The following is a 20,692-nucleotide window of genomic DNA, read 5'->3' as shown; positions in this document are numbered from 1 at the left end:
GCTCTCAGTCTCCAATCACTAGTGGGAGCTGGAGAGGGCAAGTGAAAAAAAAAATTCCAGCGGCCGCCGAGCAGCGAGAGGGAAAAAAAAAAGTCCCGCGGCGGCGGCGGCGGCAGAGCGGCCGCGGCGGCCAGAAGTTGACGGGGCGGCGGGCGCGGGGCGCGGCGGCGGCGGCGGCCCGACGGTGCGGGGAGGCGGCGCCCAGGACGCCGGTGCCGAGCGCTCGGCGGGTAAGGCGCGCGGGCTCGGGGGCCTGGCCCGGGGCGCGGGCTCGGCGCGGGGGCCCGGGCAGGACGGAGCGGGCGGGGGGCGGCGGGGTGAGGAGGGGCGGCGGCGGCCCGCGCTTTGTGCGCCGGCGGCTCTGCCGGGCCCCCGAGGCCCCGTGCCCGAGCGGGCAAGGGCGGCGGGCGGGACACGTGCGCCGGAGCTGGGGCAGGGGGCGCGCCGGGGCGGGAGGTGGGACCTGCAGCCGAGGGCTGGCCCGGGAGGGGCGCGCGGGGCAGCGCGGAGCCCGGGAGCCCGGCGAGGCAGCCCCGGCCCGGCGTGCGGAGCCACCTGCCCCGGCCGCTCCCGGGAGCCGGCGCCGCGGGGGAGCGCGGGGGGCCGGGGCCGGGCGGGACCGGCCGCCTCTCGCCCCCGTCCGCCGCGCCGTCTCTCTCGCGCTCTCGGTGTTCCCCCTCCGTCGTCTTCCCGTTCCCGCTGCTCTGTCTCTCTCCCTCCCCAGCCCCTCGGTCTGTCCGTCTGTCCATCCGTCCCCCTCTCCCCACCTCCTCCTCGCGCGCCGTGCCTCCCTCTCTGCCGCCGCATCTCCTCGCGGGCTCCCACACTCTTTGGTCTCCAGTCCAGGCTGACTTTCCGCTCCTTGTCTCCCTGGCGCTCTTTGCCTCTGCCTCTCGCTCTCTGCACCCATCCATCTCCTAGTCCCCGTTCCTGTCACAGCCCCGTATTTCTGCCTGTCGCTCGGCGTGTGAGGGTTTCAGACAGAGACAAGATCCTCCGGAAGTTGTCCCGGGCGGGCTCTTAGCCCTTTAGAGCCGCACCGCGCCGGCTGGAGTCTCGGTCCTTCGGGTTTGCTCCCCATAGAATGGGGACACACTGGTTTCCTTGAGTTATTAGGGATTGCCCTTTTCTTAGTCACCTTTCCACCAAGGTGAGTCAGTGGCTGAGCAGCCACAAAGGTGCCAGTGAAAGAAAACAGAAGAAGAGAGGTGTGTTATTCCCTCCAACATATAAAGAGAACGTACCAAACGTATCTGCAGTGAAGCAGAACCACCTGAGAAAAGGTTCCTGAATTCTGGAAAGAAACACAAAAGGCTCCACCAATAATGAGAGGAGGCAGCGAAAAAGTATTTGAAAATAATTAGAAAGAGCACTTATGGAAATTCCTTGCTATACTAAACTCATGCCAACTAATATCTGTTTTCTTACATATATTTTTAGGATCCTAGTGACAACTCTCCTAATTATTGTTTTGGGAAAATTATGGGAAATGTCCTGTGTCAACTGGGACATTTGTCTTTAAGAAAATATTCAGTCTTTGTACTCTTATACCTCTTTACACTCTGGTGATCAAGAAGAATTATTTCTAACTGCAAAGAAAATAGGAAAGGATTTGTCAGTAATTTTAAAACATGAGACATTCCAGAGATCAATAATGTCTTTGGAAAACTTTCACTATAAGGATGTTTTGAAGGATATTACATCTTAGTGAAATATGCAGGTTATTACACACTTAGATCATTGTGTGATACAAAAAAATGGTGTGTAAGCAAATCATAGTAGTGATGGTTTTTTATGGGAAACGTAGCTGCGAAATTAATTGCTCTGATTTTCACTGTTTTCTTTAGTCATGCATAATGTACCTTTGTTTTTAGCAAAATCTGGCCTAGGGCTGCAAAACTTGATACAGTGTGTTGTTTGTCCAATCTGAATTACCATTTAGAAAACCACCTTTTCCTTTTGGTCACAAGATATAAGTTGATATGATCTCATTACTCATATGCTGGGGTCTGCTGATGAATTTTAATGAGACTGATTTGTGATTTTAAGTCAAAATGTTAGTTTTTGGTAAGTTAAACTCTTGATTTATGTCATGTTAGTGAATCATCACTATTTCTAGGGGCTTTGCCACCTTGTCTGCCAGGTGCTGCACACCATTTAGCCCAGGCAGGGGTGTCTGAAGCTCCCTGTTAGATTATCATCCCTGTGGGCCGTGCTGCCTCTACTCATGGCATGTTCATGTGTGTCCCTCAAAATGTTGCAGTCATAAAATAATATTTATGAAGAGGAAATTGACTTAATTTTTCCTCATAAACTTTGAGAACTGCGTGAGATGGCCTGATAAATTAATGTTATGACAGTAAATGCTGATTGTGTTACTATTTGTTTAGAAATCTAAGTTTAAAAATATGAGGACTGTTTTGTCTGGACTACTTTCTCATTGAGGTGAGAGAGTGTTCCTTTTCTTTCCTTCTCTGAATTTCAGATGCCCGGCACTGTGCTAGGCATAGGATAGGTTCTCAAAAAGTCCTTGAAGATCTGTTTGTTCTCTTGCAATTTGTCTAGAATGTGTGGTACTGATTCTTTGTAGATGCAGTAGCTCGAGGGAAAAATATTAGCATGGTCTAATAGCGCATCATAGAGTGAGGGATGAGAAGGTCTTAGAAGGCGTCTCATCATACACATTAATGTTAAAGATGAAGCGAATGAGGCCCAAAGAGTTTGAAAACCATGGTTAGAAACAGACAGTGAAGCCACGTGGGCTATGGAACTGAGACTGTGTCACAGGTCTTTTCACTAGAAGTGGATAAATCTGTCTATTATTAGAAGCTAACAGTTACTATCTAAACTGAAGATTTCTCATGCCAGCCAATAAAAGCCATGCATGAAATTTGTCAATTTGTGGTAACTGATAAGCATTTGTTATACATATGCATGGAGGTAATATTTATCTTTTAGAATGTTGATCTTTAAGTTCTGTTATGTGCTAAGCATTGTTCTGGGTGCTAACTTTGTCATCTTGGGCAGACTCATTATTTCTACCTGCAAAGAAGATTTGAGCTCTCTGGACTTGAATTTTCTCCTCTGTAACTTTGTGTTTGTGTGTTGAAGGGGGATGGGGAGAAAAGAAAGGAAGTTTGGACCAGATTAGTGGCTCTTTTTGATGTTTTTCTTCAAGACCACCGATTTAAGTCCCAGAACAACTGGAAATTCATCTGTTTTACATATCAGGCTTCCTTTGGAGCTCTTGTTTGAAAAAAGGCTAACAGTTTAAAAAAAGCTCAAAGACCACTTCACTTGATGTTTTCCAATCTCCCTTCCAGGCCTTGAATTTCGTAAGATACTTTCGAACTTTTCAATCTGGGTATCTCAGTATGGTTGGTGAAAGTATTAAGGGTGGAAAGAGAAACTGATTTTTCCTGAGAGATGCTAGTTTCAGGTTTCCATATGCCAAAGTTGGCATGATGGTGGAAATTCAAGTAGAAGTGGTGTGAGATAGAGAGACAGGCCAGAATTCAGGGGAGGGCGGGGCCAGGGCTAGAAATGCAGATTTAAAAGTCATTCACATTGAATTAATAATTAAAATTGAGGAAACATCAAACATTTTAGGGATAGATTCTGGAGAGAGAAATAAATGAAGATATAGATGTGGACAAGAAGGACGTTTTATGTTACTTCTGAGTATTTTTGAAGCTGATCTATAGTATTAAGAAGAAAGGATAATGCATAACTTACATCAGGCAATAATCTGCTTTCATGATTTTTAGAGCATCCACTTAGAGCCAGTTATCCTAATGGCATTTATTTTTACTTGAATATTTGAGTGCCTACTCTCTGCCTGGCATTATTATATGCTTTGGGGACACTGCAGCCCTAAGAGACACAAAGTCCTTGCTGTCGTTGAACTTGCATTCTAGAGGGTGAAAACACGACTATAAACAAGCATACAAGTAAGATCATTTCCAATAGAGAAAATTGCCATTAGGAAAATAACAGGGTGATATGACAGCAAGTGACTGAGGCTACTTTGTATGTGATGATCAAGGAAGGCCTCCCTAAGGATATTCCTGAATTACAAGGAGGAGCCAGCCCAGTGAGGACCTGGGAGAACTCCCTGTCAGAGGGAACATCAGGGCTGTCTGTAAGGCAGCAGCAAGCTGCGCACACGCTGGCCAGTGCGGTTGGACGCGGGCTATTAGGGGAAATGGTAGGAATGAGGTCAGAGAGATAGCCAGGCCCATGTTATGAAGTATGTATTTTATTCACAGTACGTCTGATTAAACCACCCTGGAGGATTTTTAGCAGAAGTGAACAAATATGACTTAGCGTGTCTGTCTGTAGGGTGAGCAAGAATGTCTGAAGTAAGACGATGTGGGAGGCCATGAGAAGGATCTAGCTGAGAGTTTGTTGGTTTGGCCAAGGGTGGAACCTGGAGAGATTGATCAGACATTGTTCTTATCACTGAATAAGAGTCACTAAGTTGAATCATCTTTTTTGTTTCCCCTTGATCTGTCTTGCAGCAACCCACTGGTTCAACAGTTGCTTTTAATTTTAAAATTCAGACTTCAGCACCTTCTCTCAGTTTCCAGATGTCACCTCTTTACCTGCCCTCAGATATCTCCTGGGCTGCAAGCTTCTTGGCTCAGAGACTGTAGTATGTCCCGGGAGGTGTTGTGGTAAGATTCTGTAGGGCTCGGGTGATCTTTGGACAACCTGGGCATGCTTGGCTCTTTCAACTACTCTCTGTTCACTTCATTTTGCATAAAGTTTATGTTCTAGTTGCAAAGTAAAGAAAGCAAGTCAGAATTCTGCTAAACAGCTTGAGTGTCATTTTTCTCTAGCCCTCACCATTGAAAACTTTGCACGCTTCTTGAAGGCCTTCCCGGTAAAGTGCGCAGTGTTACATATGGATGTCGCTCGTTGTGGATCCAGCCCTCTGCAGAGAGCTTGGTATAGTAGGCATTCAGTCACTCTCTGGAATGCTGTTGGGTGCAGTGTATTAGAGACTCATAGTTTTGATTCAGCTGACTTTATTTTTCCTGTCTTTCAACAAATATATGGCTGCATGTGCCTTCAGCTTTAGAAGATGTTAAGTAGCAAGTTTGGAAATGATATTTCTGAAGGTTGTATTTACTTATTGGCTAAAGCAAAAAAGATACAGGCCAATATATCTCTTTATAACATTTCTTGCCTGGCTGTCTTGAGATAAACAGTTTACTCATTTTTATAGCAGATAGATATGGATTTAAACAAGTACAGACACATCTGTCACTAGTTAATTTGTTGATTTATGGATCTAAAATGATTCCAAGGAAGTCTGTAATGATGGTGCCTTTATCTAAATTAATCTCCTGATAGAAATCGGGTGAGTTTCATCTAATACACTTTAAAACCATCTATAAAAGGTACTAAATTATCATCAGTTCTTTTCCTGGAAACAAGCTTCTATTCTGCTGCTGTTCGATAAACATTTAGCTATAATAGTGCACATAATGGGGATTGTCCCTACATCCGTCCTCTTATTACGGAATGAAGTGCTCGACTCAGTGGGAATGCAGACACCTCGCATCACCTTATTTTTATGTATCTAGCAATTCTGTTTGTTTCTTTAGATCCCTTTCAGTTAGTCAAGAATCCCTTCTGTATCTGAACATCTTCTCTTCCTGTCTAGCTCCATTTTGCTAAAGCCTCGTGCATTATTCCCATTGACTTCTATGTCAGGTAACTTCTGTTTGCCTCTCCAGATCCACTCTCAAACCTTCTACCTTGTACTGCCTGCCCATGAGCATACCTGGCTGAGCTGCTCTGATTTCCAGATGGCTCAGGTCATGGGGAAGCCCCAGCAGGAGATCAGAGGGAGGGTGGAAGAGGGTCTTTATTCTCTGGGCTCCTTCCCTGATAGATCAGCTTGGGCTGCCTGTGTCCCTGCACTGAAGTCACTGCTCCTCGTACGGGAGCCTTTTTCATGTCACTCTGTCCTTCCAAATTCCTGTAATCTCTGGAATAGCTCCTCTGCTTTGACTCCCTGATTGACGCCACTGCCCTTCAGGTTCTTTTACGCTCCTGCCTACACCTTCTTAAATTGTTTGTTTGTAAATAAATCCTCTTCGGCTTATCAGAAGCTATAACAATTAAGGTCCCATTTTCTGTTGCTTGAGCTTCCGAAAGCCGCCTCCTTTTCAGAGCCTTCTTGGAATGTTAAGAGCAGTTGGCCCCCTTACTCTGTTGGACATCTGCTTTCCACCACAGATTATATGCTTCTATCCATGCAACAATGGCCTGGAAAACCTAAGGTGTTGTTACATAAGTACTTTTCTGTCAACCTGCTTATTGGTTTAAACTTTCTAGTTAATAGTCTGTACACCTTCTACACGTGTTGTTTGTTTCACTCGCTCCTTTACTCATTCATTAATGCAGTGCGCATGTACAGAATCACTGTTTAAGCCAGGCACTGTTCTAGGCTTGTGGATACTAAAAGGGCAGATGTTTGCCTTTATTTGTCATGAGGACTGGGGAGGGGGCAGGAGATAAAAAACTGAGTGTAATATTTACAAATCAAGTCTGTAATTAGGGCTCTGAAGGATGTCAACAGGGAGCGGAGGTAGAGACTAGTAGAAAGGACTGTCATTTGCCTGAGATCACGAGTAACTGGAGGGCAGGGGCCTTTCTAAGTGGCTGTTGTTGACCTGTGTCTGTTACGCAGGCTCTTTGTATGTGAATATGAAGCTTTTCCCAATGAGACAAATAATGAATCTTCTTGGTAGGAGAATTAGAAATTGCAGGTAAACCTACAGAAAATAAATTGCCTTATACTGTTACCTAAAATTAATATTTTGACACACATATATATATACTCTTTAAGAATTTACTTCTGCATTTGTATGTATTTTTAAACAAAAATAAGATCACATATATTGTTTTGTTTCTTGCAGTTTTCACTTAATCATACATTGATAGCCCCATTCTACATGACTTTATTCATTTTGAAACATATTTAATGTATAATCTGATAGTTAATGATAATAAGGTTCTCAGTCTCCCTGCTGGTTATATTTATCAGAATTTTTAAAACGTTAAATAGGCATGAGGAAAAAAATGAAAATGATCCATAATCCCACTACACAGATAACTTCTAGAAATTGAAACTCTTGGAACTTGAGAGTATGGAAATGGCCTAAGTCATATAGATTTTTATTTCATCAAAACTCCTTTGAATTATGATCTCTTATAAAATTAAATGACAACACATGGAAAATAATTTAACCAAACTTCTCTTGTCCAATTAGTACATTCTAGAAATTTTTGGGCTTAACACCATTGCTAGTTATTTCTATCTCATCACATATTAAATGAAAAATTGGAGTTTGAAGTAGGATGAGCTGTTTGACTAATGCAGGTAAGCAGTTTACATGTAACAGGATGTTCTGCTTGGTTGCGTTTTTCTTCCCAGTGTGTTCCAAAGAACAGTGGTTTTGTGGAATGTCAGGTGTGTAGCCCAGGAGGGATCCCGTGGGTGGCAGCGTGATCTGCTGGTTAACTGTGGGGACTCCGGAGTTTGCCTGCCTGGCTTTCAGTCTTGGCTGTCTCACTTGTGAGCTGTGTGACCTGGGGCAAGTTACTGAACCTTCTGTGTCTCAGCTTCATCATCTGTAAATTGGAGATGACAATACTAGCAATTACTTCGTAGGGTTGTTTGAGGCTTAGAGTAGGGAATGTTTGTAAAGTGTTCAGAACAATGCCAGGCGCATAGTAAACACCACAGAGGCATTTGATGAGTAAATAAATGATCAAAGGAATTTGGGGATTGCTGGTATTTTAAACTGCAAGCCTTCTCTCAGCCTTTATTATGCTGATATGCATTGTGACAATCCCAAGGAGGAGTGTTTGACCGTGAGATTTGTGTTTTCCCTGCATATATCATTGGACTAATGTTCCTCAGAACACACTTTGGGGAAAAATTTATACAAATAACTGACTAAACATTTCGCCAGCATATTGTCTCTTGGAAGAAAGGGGTCATTCTTATTGCCAGGACTTGTTCCTCCACCTGTCACACCTGGTGTAGAGTAGGAACCTAGTTCTCATTATTTTTTTGTTCTCCCCTCCCCCCTTTTTCTTTTTAAAGGTAAAATGAATGATTTTCTTCATTGCCCAGAGAAAGACTTGCTGCCAGTATAGATGTGACTGTACTCGGGGGCTCACTGAGCCCAGGGTTTACAGGGTATAATATTTTCTAAAAAGTTACTTGTTATTTTTTCTAATAATAAAGAATACATATTCATTGAAGTGAACTTGGGAAATATAGGGAACTGTAACAAATAAAAATCACTCCCTCTTCTACCACGCAGAGATAGCCACTATTAACATTTTGGGTGTTTTTTTCTTTACAAAATTTGAGAAGCATAACATAATATGGTTTTGTGTCCTGCCTTTCTTTTTAACTTTATTTATATAATATTCTCAATCCAAGACATGCAGGGATTTCTGCCCCTCAGATGATTGGTAATCTACATTTCAAAAGCACTTCCTTCCTTACTTACCGAATTCTGTGGCCAGAGACAATATGAAAATAAAATAGTGTATGTAGAATGAGTTTCTCTCTCTATTTAAGTATTCTCGGAAATTGGAACCACCTGGTAAGCAGTTGGCAATTCTGTTTAAAAGACCTGGAGTAGGTGACCTCAGGTTGCTTCATTTTTATGAGTCATTCCAGTGTTCTAGCCAGCAGCCAGATGGACACAGACGAATCCGTGACCAGGCTGCTTTGGAGGCATGACTTACTCATCAGAGTGACTGTGAGTGCATTTAGATGATGCTGAGATTAACTAGGAAAAGTTATTCAGGGAAACTGGAATTATTGCAAAATAAACTTAACTATTATTTAATTTTTAAATGATAAATCTGTTCCCTCCATTGCATGTTGGAGGTTGGCTTCTAATATGCTAATATGGAGGGCAAACATCATCTCTAAGTATTTTATCTTGTCCTGTAATTTTGAATAGGAAATAATATTGCATAATGTAAAGACTTTAAAAATACTAATTGTATTGTAAGTTTTCCTCTGTGTACTTCGTAAATGATGGATGCTGTAGTGATTAAAATATAACTGCGCCGTAAGTCCTTTTTCATTCACAAGTCCTTATTCAACAATTTTGAATCTTCATCCCAGTCAAGATGAAATCAATCACTCTTTAAAACACTTATCTGTAACATCTGTAGCAAATGAAAATATTTAAACTCTTTCTGAAGAGGAAAACCATGCTACACTGTTTAATTGAATTAAATTAGCTTTTCATGGAAATTTACCTAGGAGCTGTTTCTGGAACCAATTTGGAAAATGATCTTTGTATTCTGTGGCATTTATGTTTGATTATGTTTTTCTTAGTAATTCTCAATGGACCTGATTCACTCCTTGCTTCTTCAGTCATCAAACCCTTGCGATTTTTGTAGGCAAATTAGGCATTTCCTACCACATAATTATGCATATTTATGGAATAATGTATGTTTCCTCCTTAAATATAGATGGTATAAGATATTCTATAACTTAAAATTATCTAAATTTTATCATTGTAACATTCTATAGAATATGTTAAGGCTGAGATAAAATAGTTGTGTATACATTAACAGCTTACAAAAAGTGTTTTATAGAATTTAAGTTTTGACACCTTTACTAATAAAAGCAGGTACTGTTTTTTATAAAAATGACAGAAAATCCAAAACCCACTTGTGAGTATACTGCCTTGAAACAATCTATATTTCAGGCACATCAAATGTTTTGTGCACTACTTTTTTGCATTCTCTCTTACATTGTAGTCTGTTGTTTTACAAAGCAGTGAAGAAATGGAAAATTGCTTTGAAAAACTCAATGTTCAGGTGTTTTAGCTGTAAAATTTATCATTTGTGATGAACAGTATGGGAATATATTTTATATGCTTGGTACAAGGACTATAACTTAATGCATTTACTTCTTGAATGCTTCAGATTTAGCAGTTTAAAGATAAAACTAACAACCTTTGCTTTAAACCTTTGCTTTATCTGCCAGGAGCTGAATGTCAGAAGCAGCTCTTTTTCTACTCAATCCTGTGAATACGTGAAGACTCTGTTGCATTGTCTTTTACTCTCTTCTTCCCACTCTCTCTCCTCCCCCTTCCCTTCTCTTTTTCTCTCTCTCTTTTGCAGTTGATTTGAAAACACTATTTCCCCTGACTGCTTGTTCTGAGCTGGGGGGTTAGAACCTTCTCGTTTCTAGGATCCTGAACCTCTAGACTGTTTCCAGGGTCCTCACTAGCTTCACCATCCTTGGACTGATTGGAGTTTTGACTAAGTGTGATTGGATTGATGACTTGGTGTTCAGTAGGCGTAACCTTAAAATGCTTTAATAATATCATAGACTGATAATAACAGCAAGATGCATTTCTATTTTGGTATGAAATCACTTACTTAAATATATCATTTTGCTCAAACTATTTTAATGAAATGTCTGTTTTAAACATTGAAAGAAATGCATGCTCATGGCTAAAAAAGCTAAAAATGGAACAAGACATATAAATACACTGTAGATGTTACTTGGATCTAAGCAATTTTCATTCCTTTATACAATCTCTTTGATATACAGCAATCTATAATTGCATTATATAGGTTTTCATCAAATACTCTCTAGCTCCTATTTTATTTGAAATTTCATGTATTTAATAAAGTTGTGGTTTGAAAGCCGTTATTATGCATTCTTAAACATTTTTCTTATAACTTACTAGCATGCAGCCTGACTTACCGTGAGACTGTAAATTCCTTTTTTGGCTCATCTCTCTTAAACCTGGACGTTATAATGCAGTTTAACAATAATATTTTACATCTTTAGTTCGTAAATAATGTCTTTCTTACAAATGGAATTATTAAATATTTATGCAATATGAATGAACTTGGTGCCATACTGTAAATTAAAGTGTGTCAAAGAGATAATCAATTCTTGCTCTTAGGGGAAATATGTTTAAAATCACAGATGATACACTATTGAAAAATAAATACAGAGCACAAACAGACTGAAAAAGGGGAAGACAGAATGGGAAGTGGATGAGAACATCGATGAAATGCTAAGGTGGTTCAGTCTGTTGTTCCGTCTTTAGGCGATGCCATCAGGGGATGTGTCAGGGAAAGCTAGGATTGGTCTTGCATGATTTCACTTTCAAAATTTATTATGTATCCTCCAAATATCTTAGTTTTCCTCAGTGTAAACTACTGCCCTATTCTTGGAACTGATTTGTATTTTTTAGCTTGTTTAACTTCTTGGCTTTATGTTTCATTCCTCAACCAAATTGTGTATTCTAGTTTAAGTATAGCAGCAGTTCCCTAGGCCTCTTTTGGCCTTGTCCGTACTCTCCATCATCATATAGAGTCTGTGAGTCTTGACATCTATGCTGTTTCCTTGTAGCCTTTACCTTTCTGGACTGTAAGAATGCTGACCTTTCTTGTTTTCCTTCATAGGCCTATCCTGTGGTCCTTTTGATCATTTATTTTTATTTGCTTGATTTCCTCAGTTTCTAAACCTATTTTTCCTTCCTTTTAGGTGAAAGTAGAGTTATAGTTTTTTCACTCAGAAGTAGATATTTTTGGAGTGTTAGGCTGTGTTAGACAGTTAGTATGTCAAGTAAAGATGAACTATGGTTTCAAATAGGTTAAAAACCATGTTTTTTGTTCTTCAGTGATGTCAGTGCCATTGTTAGCTTTGTTGGCCATGAGAACACATTAATGGAATGACTTTTAGGCTCCTTTTTGTGATAACTAAGGCCCATTATCCTGAGAAGTACAGTCTGCATACTTCCTCCCCTACATGCATAACCCTATAGTTTTCCAGTTTGAATCTTTTTAATGTTTTCCCCCTAGTAACTCGTAAAGTTTTGGAAATATTGTAGGTTATCCTACTGACTTGGCATTTCGCATATTGGAAAAACTTAGTATCTTTTGCAGACCTGGAAAATTTAATCTACATTTCCTCTTCTACATCATTTATAAAGATGTTAAATAAGACCCCTTCCAGCCCCTTCCCTGTTTCTAGTTATCCTGCTGAAGTAATGCCTTTTTCACTGTCTTCCTTGTTTCTCCAGTAAAAGTTCATCTAATCCTACAGTGACTCAGTTCTTTTTAATAACTTTTGTGATGGTACCTTCTCAAGGGCTTTTTAAAAAAATAGAGTAGATTATGTCCACTGGTTCCTCCCTCAAGGCTCCACACATCTTTTAATTTGCCAAGACATGATTTTGTCCGAAAAACATCAAACCTAGCCCCCATTGTTTGCTAAATTCTTCAGTGACCTTATGCTTTAGCATGTGTAGACTTCACAAATTTCTCAAATTGCCAAGGAATAATTTTAACACTAGACTGGGGAAATTTGAAAGAGTGTGGATGAAAGAGATGAAATTTAGCATTAATGTGGATGGTTGAGATACAATTCTACATAAGCAAGCAAAAAACAAAGAAGTTACTGTGTTTGCATCTTTCCGGTATTCCAGGCAATGTGCTAAATAAGCCCATCGCGTTTGTAGTAGTGATCGTCATCTTCATTTTAGAGACGAAGGAACTTAAGGCACAGTGAGGTTGAGCAGGTGGTAGTCCAGGATTCTAACAGGCCTGTCTGATTCTAATTCCGTGCTTGCATGTTGGAGGCCTGTTAGGGACAGATGTTGTGTTAGTTACTGATGATACAGAGGTGGCAGACACTCAGCCCTGATTGTCCAAGAACTTGGGAAGACTCCTGAGGGAAGGAAGAGACCTTTTCGTAATGACTGCATGAGGTGGTAATTGCATGTGGAATGTGTGAAGAGCACAGAGAAAGGTTGATCATTAAAGATGGTTCAAAGTAGAGACTTGGTGTATTGATCATATTTTGACAAGAGAGGTGGATAAGGAGAGAAAAATGTTTAAAATCTTTGGAAAAATATATTTTGAACCTTAAATGATATAATCTTTTTTTTTTTCCAGTTACGAAACAGAGTGTACTGTCAGTGTTTTTCAGAGCCAAGTTACCACATCTTTACTAAAATTGACTTCCATTTAATCCACATATTTTGTGTGTGTGAGAGAGAGAGAAGGGGCATTTAACATAGGTTAAACGTAGTAACATTTTAGTGACTTTGGAAAATCAGATAACTCAGGTAATTTGCTAAGACTATAGAGATGCAAATGATGAAAAAAGATCATTTAAAAATGATCAATTTATCTGAAATTACATTTTAAAACTTAAGACATTATTTTGAAGGAAGCTCAATAACATATACCTAATAGACATTGAATTATGGAGGTTGGCAAAAGTTCAGTTGTTAGAAGGGACTGGAAGGGATGTACTAAAAACACAAACACCTTCAGGGGGAGTTTGATCTTGAAACTCTTGTAGGTATTTTTTCTAAAATGTAAATGACTCTAGATCATCATCTGTAAGAGAGATCTCACCTGTATTTTCTCTCTTCTACTTTGGTTTGTTAGAATGTGCTAGAGTGGATGGAAATAAAATTACTGCAGTGGTTTTCCAGGCTGGTGTGTAACCTGCCAAAACTGACATTGTCTACACTTAGAGGGTTTGCTTCATATCTTCACACGTCTTTTCCAGAAAGAATTATAAAATCTCTTTGTTTTGAGTGTAATTTTGTTGTTTTCGCAGGGCAAAATGCAGTGAGGGTCTTTTGGCTGTGGCTGTGGAGTTTAGCTGAAGCAGAGTTATTAAATTAATAAAGAAATCTTTAGTTTCCAAAATAACTGGATTAAATGTGTATTTAATCTGGAGCCAAAGTACCATAAGGAAAGCAAAGTTTAAAATGGATTTAGGCATTAAAATGGTAAATTAAAAAAAATTTAATATTACAAATACTATGTGTATGTTAAATCAACACATTTTCACTAGTCCAGTAATCACCATTTGATTTTCCAAAGGAATATAAATTTTACAAAAGCATAACTATGCTATAGTATAATTTGTAACAAATAGAAAACTTCCTTAGTGACTCCTTATATTCCAAAATACAATTTTTCCATTATGGAAAATTATATTTATGTTGAACATAAATAATCAGATATTTGCTTCACTAATGATCCAGATTATTTTAAAATCATGTTACTGGATTTAACGATGCGACCTCTGTTCTGCGACCTTGTGTATTCTGGAGGCTTGTTATGCATGTCAAGGGTATTTCCTTTTATTTGTTTTAATTTTACCTGCCATTTAAATCATTGAATGACCCTTCATAATTTTATTATGAAACCATATAATAAGGAAGGACTAGTTGATTATTTTTTACTTTAACTTTCATAATCTCATATAATTCAAATCTTCTTTGTGTTCTCATTTCTCAGGTCAAATAATTCTTGTTTTGCAATTTCTCATCACAGTAATGGATGAGATAGAGTAATATGTTTCAATACATTTATTGTTCTTACTTTAACATTTTACATCTGCTTTCTCTTTCAGGGGAGGGAGGCAAGTAGTATGTTGAAAAGAGCACACGATTGGGAGGGAGGAAATGTTATAATTAGTTTTGGAGCCTCATACTGATCACTTAAATAAAAGATTGGCCAAGCTCTCTAAGGTCTTTCTGGCTATGAAAGGCTGTGATTCTATAACCCAAATTGGCAAATCTTATCAGAGTTCAGAATTATAGTGTGGCGTTAGTTTGTTGAGAGCGAGGCACCATGACTGTTTCATGTATGTAGTTTTTTTCCTTCAGGTGGTTTTTGGAATTTCAGAGACAGAAGGGAATAGTCACAAATCACTTCCCTTCCAAACCTTATCACCTCTGAGATTTTATAATTTCTCTACATGAGAGACTGCTACTTAAAAATCATATAATTATACTGTGTACCATTTTACCTGCTTTTATAAATAAACCCTTTACTGGGGGGTCCCAGATAATTTTGGTCAGTGGGAGGTAATTCTGCCGCAATCAATACTGTACTCCTTTCTTGGAATTATTTTCCAAGAACTGTAAGGCAGTTGTTGAAAAAGGTTTTGTTCAGAAGTCAGGTTCAGTTTCATATTTAACTATATTGGATTATAATGACTAATTTTATAATAGATAAAATATGCAGAGCATGCCAGCAATATGGTAAATTAGTTTTTGTCATTGTAACTTTTCATTGATCAATAAGACGTGGTTTCTGAGTACCTGTGTATTGGTTACCTTTGTTTCTGTGATCCCCCCTACTAAGTATTGTCTTTTAAAACCCTTTTTAAGATAAAAGCAAAGATTGAATTAGGTTGAAATGTTGTACAGTTAAACTGATTCTCTCTATAAGAAATTAATGCCCATTCTATTCTTTTCTTAAAATCTTCTTTTTTCATATTGTTTTAGAATTGGTCTAATGTTCAGCTTCCCTTAAAATGCCCAGGAAAGTTGATATATTATTATTTTCAAGTTGATTACTAATTTCCTTTTTTTTTAAGGAAGATTAGCCCTGAGTTAACATCTGCTGCCAATCCTCCTCTTTTTGCTGAGGAAGACTGGCCCTGAGCTAACATCCATGCCCATCTTCCTGTACTTTACATGTGGGACGCCTACCACAGCATGGCTTGCTGAGCGGTGCCATGTCCACACCCGGGATCTGAACCGGCGAACCCCAGGCTGCCAAAGTGGAACGTGCATGCTTAACCGCTGCGTCACTGGGCTGGCCCCACTAATTTCCTTTTAAGAACTGTTTTTTTTATGTAGCAGCCAACTCTATTATTTTTATATGTGTGAAGATTTTGGTGGTATTTTCTAGATTCTCCATAGCAAATTTTTAATCCCAGCCTGCTTCTATGCAGCCTTTTCCTACAGAATGTATGTGTTGAAAGAATCTGTGCTAACAGGAAAATTATGCTTATCAAGCTAAGTAAAATATAATTGAGAAAACAAATCATCAGTGTCCATGAAAATTCATCCTGCAGCATTTACTATTCTGATAAATCGGGAAGCTGCCTCTGAAAGCTGTAGAGCTGCTTCATTACACGAATTGTTTGCTCTTGTGAGATAAGAGAAACAAGATAAGGACAAAATAGAAGTTTTTAAGAAATGCTGCAAATGTTCTTGTCCATAGCAAATGGATTAGGGTTCACGATACTAAAATTCTTGAATCAGAAATGAGAAAGAATGTGAAACAGGGTAAGGCAAGTCCCTGTCGTGTGGACTCTTGGAAGTTGGATTGAAAATGAGAAAAATAATCTGACTATCTTTATGCCCAACATGGATCACTTTATTTATGATTTTCTCATACTATTTTTTTTTACTTGTGTTTTTCCCTTCTTTTGAAATCTGATTCATATTTCACTTTCAGAAAATATTCTATTAATCTCGTCCCCTGGACTCATTTCTTCCTTTTCTCTGCCTGCACCCTCCTCCATTCCTAGGTACTCTGCACTGTATCAATTTGTAATTGCTAGTTCCCTGAATTGTTAGTGTAATTAGTATCCTCATTATTTTAACTGTATTGAATGCCAAAAACTGCTCTCTGTTTCTCTGTTTTTCCACATATTTCACAACATGGAATATAACACCCAAAAGAGGTTTGGTCACTGTTGATTGACTAATTAACTTCCCTATTTTGTATGGTTCTAACCTTTATTTTGTTGTAATTGTGGAAATTTTCACTTTCATAATATGCGAGGAGCCTCAGGATTTTTTTAAAAGAGTGTCATTTATTGTATTTGTTTTAAAATGCATCCTGGGACATGAAATAGGAAAAACAATTTTCTTGTATATTAAAGCCAGTGTAGATGTTCTACCCTGGACTTTGTGGGCAAATGCATGGGTGTGTGTCCTGGCTGTCGCACTCGGCGTCCTCATCTGTAAGTAGGGATGTTGAGTACCTACTTAGTGAGGATGTTGGGGAAAGTAAATGAAGTACCTAGAACTCCGCCTGGCATGCGGTAATTCACAGTCAGTCCGCATTCACTCTTGTCCTTTATTTTAGATCTGTAAGTGGCATTGGGACTCAGCTTACTTTACTGTGTGTCTGTACAAGATTGTTCTACTAAAATAGAATGAAGAAAATTTACAAAGTTAATTGATCACTTTCTGTGAGAAATAAATTTCTTACAAAATGTTTCCAAATGCAAAATTTTTTAGGTCACAGATATTCATATTAAAATATACGTGCTTGGTTGGAAACAAGAAGCTCTTAGAAATAATAAAGTTATTTCCTTCTCTTTTTGTTCAGTTTGGGATCCTTCCATCTCTATTTCAAATGCTTCTAAAAAACAAAAAGTTTACACTTTATTTCTTACAGAAATAAGAGGATACATTGTATGTTTTTATTAATTTGAATGATATTTTCCCTTGGATGAATTATGAAAAAGTCTGGTTAACTTTAGAATTAGTGGAACTTGAAGAGATGTTAAAATTAAGCAAGTGTGTAGTTGCATGAGATGATCGGTTTACACTGTTGCAGAACCTTAATTAAAGTTTTATTAAACTGTGTAAACCATGAACCAGTTTGGATTTGAGAGTAGATAGACATCTGTTTCAAATATTATTACCACAGTTAGAAATTAATAGCTTTTTTTCTCTCTGAATGTCTGAAAGTTTCCCTTTTGAAACTTTTGTCTCTTCACTGTTCCCTTTGTATTAAAATATTTTTGAGATATTAAGATTATTTTAAAAATCACACTTATAATCTATATAATATCTATACAAAAGAAAAGCAGGGGAGTGTTTGGAAGTATTTTATCGAAGAACAATAGAACAAAACCCCTCTTTGTATTATGTTAAAAGCGAGTTTCTATAGTTATGCATCAGAAGCATTTAAGGCAGCTTTCCTGATTGGGGACCTTTGTGCCCCCATTCCTCCCTCTCTCCCTCCCTCCTGCTTTTTTCTTTATGAAGTGAAGGCTATTCTAGGTAAATTTTTGCACCATTTTGCTCACTTAAGCAAGAAGCATGAAGTGCCCTAATTCTCTTTCTTTGCCTCAGTGAGATTAGAAAATTCTTCGGCAAATGCATTTCTCTAGCTAATTGTATACGTGTTTTATTCTTAGTTCTGGAAAGGAGTTTTGATATCATATTTCACTCAGAATATTTAATGCTATCTAGGGGAAAAAATCAGAATTTAAAATTTCTATTAAACTATGCTCACTAAAATGGTAGAAAAGAAAGCTTGTGATATCTCAAAGTTCAGAATTCATTCATTTACTCTGTTTCTTGCCTTGGTTCTGCAAGAACTGATTATTAAATAAGGACATGTTCCATGAAAACTTTGTAAAACACAGAAACAGGTCAAGAAGGAAAAAAATCACCTGAAATTGCACTGCTTGGAGTGTGTTGTTACCATTTTGATATATTTCCTTTACTCTTTCTTATGTATTATTTTTAGATATATTTAAAAAAACTAGAAAGTTACCATCTTAATTTTGTATTTTGTTTTATTTTTGCTTGAAATTATATTATGAATGTTTTCTCATGTCATTAAATCTGCTTCAAAATATATTAATTAATGACTGGAAAATATTCATTTGTTTGCATTTTTCTTATTTGTCATCATAAAGAATGCTGCAACGAACATCTTTATGAAAAGATCTTTGACTGTTTATATGAAGGCTTTTATATGTAACACCAAATTGCTTTCCAGTGAAGTCATTCTAGTTTATGATCCTACCAGCCAGTGTCTGTATTTAATTTTACTCATATTTTTAAGTGTGTCAATAAATAGTTCAAATTTATCCATGAAATCTCCATAAAGCTCAGGAAAAAAGACAATGTAAAATGTGAAAGACCTGACCAATAAAGTAGTTTTGAATAAGTGGTAACTTGCTTCGTGTTATTTTAATTAAAAAAAAAAGAAAAATAAAGAAAAATAGCAGTTTTTCCTACTTACAAATACTGACCATTCCCTTTGATATATAATTACATTAAATTTACAAAAGAAATGCAGATTAACTGCAATCACTTTTTTGTTATGGTTCTGAATTTTAATTTGTAGCAATAGGAATGATTAAAGGAAAAAGCTGTTAATTCACACAAAAAACTTGAAGTTAATGGCAAAGGTGACCGAAAAAAATCTGATCCAAATTCTTATTTGATATGTAAAATAAACTTTAAGGTGGTTTGTGCTTTGTGAAGATGCCCTCATATTGTAGCAGAGCTACAGAAACTGGTTTACCTCATTCCTGTTCTTTTCTTGCTTTAAAGAAATGTATGTTTTTAAATGAAACATTTCTTCCATATTTAAGGGCATATAACATATGTACATTTTAAACACGAATAGAGTGTACATATATAACATATATGTACATTTTAAAGACTGAAAGACTATTAGTCTAACTACTTCTACTAGTCAGCTTATGAAACAAAGCAATACCAATACCTTTTAAACCTCCTGTGTACTCAATCATGTTTTGCTCCTTTCCTCCCCATCTGAGTAAACACTAACCTGAGTTTTGTGTTTATTATTCACTTATTTAAAAAAAATAATTTTACCATATATGTGTATCTCTAAAGAATATATTTTTGAGCTTTATAAAAATATTATTCTGTAACTAGTATCGTTTATCTTTACTTTTCCCCTCTCAAACTTACGTTTCTACAGTTTATCCATGTTACCTGAAGCTGTATTTTTATTTTCATTACTTTGTCATAGTCTGTTGGTGAACACGAGACCACAATTTAGTTTCCCATTCGCTTTTTGATGGATTGATTTTAGATTTCTGCTACTGTACAGAACGATATCATGAGCTGCTTGTATTGTCTCTTGGTGCACAGGTAGAAGGTACACGGTGGGATTGCTTGGTCATAGAAAAGGTGCATTTTAAATGTGTAAGATAATTCCATATTATTTTCCAAAGTAGTTCACATTCTCACCAGCCGCATATGATAGTTCCCATTGCACCACATCCTCACGTATGCTTGATATTGTCAAATGTATTAAATATTTACTAGTATCTTATTGGGGTAACGTGGTATCATATTATATTTTCTTGATTGATAATGATGTTGAGCATATTTTCATGCATTTTATTTGTCCATTTGTCTTCCCTGACCCCTCTGTTGCCAACACTTGAAATGCCTGTTCATATTTTTTGCTGATTTTCTGTTAGATTATTTGCTCTTTTCTTAGTGATTTGTATGGATCCTTTTGCTTATTCTGAATACTGTTTTTTTTTTATCAGTTAAGTGCATTGCAAACATCTTCTGATTTGTGCTTTGTTTTATCTTTTTGTGTTAACTTTTAATGAGAGACATTCTCATTTTAATGTGGCCAAAATTTTCAGTCTTTTCCTTTACTGTTTATAATTTTGGTCCCTTATTTAAATCACTCTTGCCCACCCCAAGGTCATAATGATATTGTCTTACATCTTTAATCCACCTGCACTTGAATTCTGTTTGTGAGGTATTAGTTAAGTCCAATTTCATTTTGTTTCCACATGTATAACCTATTGTCCATTCATTTCAGAGTGATTGTCCGCTCATTACAAAGTGATTGTCCGTTCATGTTGGCTCTGTTATATGTCAGATTTCTCCTGTCTCCTCTCTGTCTATGTGTGTACACACACACACACACACACACACACACACACACACACGAGTCCATTCTGAGCTTTTAAATTTTGTTCCATTAGTGTGTTTTTCTATCCTTGTGGTGAAGCTGCACTGCCTTAATTATGGAAGTTTATTGTGAGTATTGATACCTGGTCAGACAGTTCCCTTCATCTTTCCCGTCCTCTTTAAGAGAGCCTTGG

At 37.9% G+C, this 20,692-nt stretch overlaps 1 protein-coding gene across 6 annotated transcripts in view; it reads left to right on the top strand.

Annotated features, from left to right (window-relative positions):
* Window positions 1–95: 95 nt before the first annotated feature.
* Window positions 96–20,692, top strand: part of BMPR1B (bone morphogenetic protein receptor type 1B) — a 377,755-nt gene continuing 357,158 nt past the window's right edge. For 2 of the 6 annotated variants that reach the window (XM_070614259.1, XM_070614248.1), the window contains exon 1: window positions 112–230. The gene's annotated coding sequence lies outside the window, so the exon portion shown is untranslated. Of the gene's footprint in view, window positions 231–20,692 lie in introns of all 6 variants that reach the window. The other 4 variants (XM_070614246.1, XM_070614243.1, XM_070614244.1 and 1 more) reach the window with 3 other exon arrangements.

This window comes from Equus przewalskii, chromosome 3, assembly GCF_037783145.1.
Source record: "Equus przewalskii isolate Varuska chromosome 3, EquPr2, whole genome shotgun sequence".
NCBI lineage: Eukaryota > Metazoa > Chordata > Mammalia > Perissodactyla > Equidae > Equus > Equus przewalskii.
Note: the sequence above shows the minus strand (reverse complement) of the source record. Positions and strands in the feature narration are given on the sequence as shown.